A 1,050-nucleotide genomic window follows, 5' to 3' on the forward strand; every position below is an offset into this window, starting at 1 on the left:
AGGATTTAAAACTCAATTCTATAATTAACTGGCAACCGATGTAAATCTTTCAGAAGGGGTGACATGCGTAAATTTGTTACTTTCAGAAATCGTGCAGCTGCACTTTGAATCACTTGTAAACGAGAAATTTGAGACTTGGACACCTAGATGGAGTTGCAACAATCCAGCCTAGTCGTAATAAAAGCATGGATTGCAACTTCCAGAGACTTCTCGGATAGAAACAGCTTAATTTTAGCAAGCAAGTGGAGATGAAAGAAACTAGAACCAATCACAGAGCTATATAATATGTTTATTAAACTTGTGTGAATCGTCAAACTCCACACCCAAATTCCTCACAAAAGAAGAAACAAAAGGTTGTAGATATCCAAGATCGATAGAAACAGAGGGGCCAAAAACAATAATCTCTGTTTTATCTGCATTCAAAAAAAGGAAGTTTTCAGAAAGCCGACATTTAACCTCCTCATATATCCATTGTGTTCGTCGTAACAAGAAGTAATCGCGTTCACATCTGTCAAATGTAATTTTGAACTCATCAAACAAACGGAGTTCCTGTCCGGAGATATCTGATTCACTGAAGAACATACACGGATACTGTTTTGGGATTTCTAGGCTTTATGGTTCATCATGTCATATTTCTGTTAATCTTGATTTTTCTGTGTGATTTTGAGTGAACTGCGTTATCAGAGTCTCATGAATTTTAGTTAAAGGGACATTGCGTAGGAATTCCTCCCATGTAGCGGTGAAATTGTATTTTGCATTCAAACGAATTGTGCTCTCCAGCGCCTCGCTTTTTCACATGCGTGTTGCATCTACAGTAGCTGTTATGTACCAAAAAGCTATGACAGGATGTCTTCTAATAGCACTTCGTCGAGTTTTCCTTCGGGTGAACAGGTTTGTTATTTCAAACAAACTGCAGCTTGACTCAACGAACAAACGAATGTTACCGTATGAATAATAACAGTGCAATGCAGCCTTTTAATTGTTTTTCAAGATGGCGGAACTACATGGAAGCCTCCGTGGACCTGCCCGTCACAAGTATATAAAGATAAT

The sequence above is a fragment of the Siphateles boraxobius genome, unplaced genomic scaffold (assembly GCF_051911475.1).
Source record: "Siphateles boraxobius isolate OS27281-9 unplaced genomic scaffold, OSU_SipBor_1 8, whole genome shotgun sequence".
Classification (NCBI taxonomy): Eukaryota; Metazoa; Chordata; class Actinopteri; order Cypriniformes; family Leuciscidae; genus Siphateles; species Siphateles boraxobius.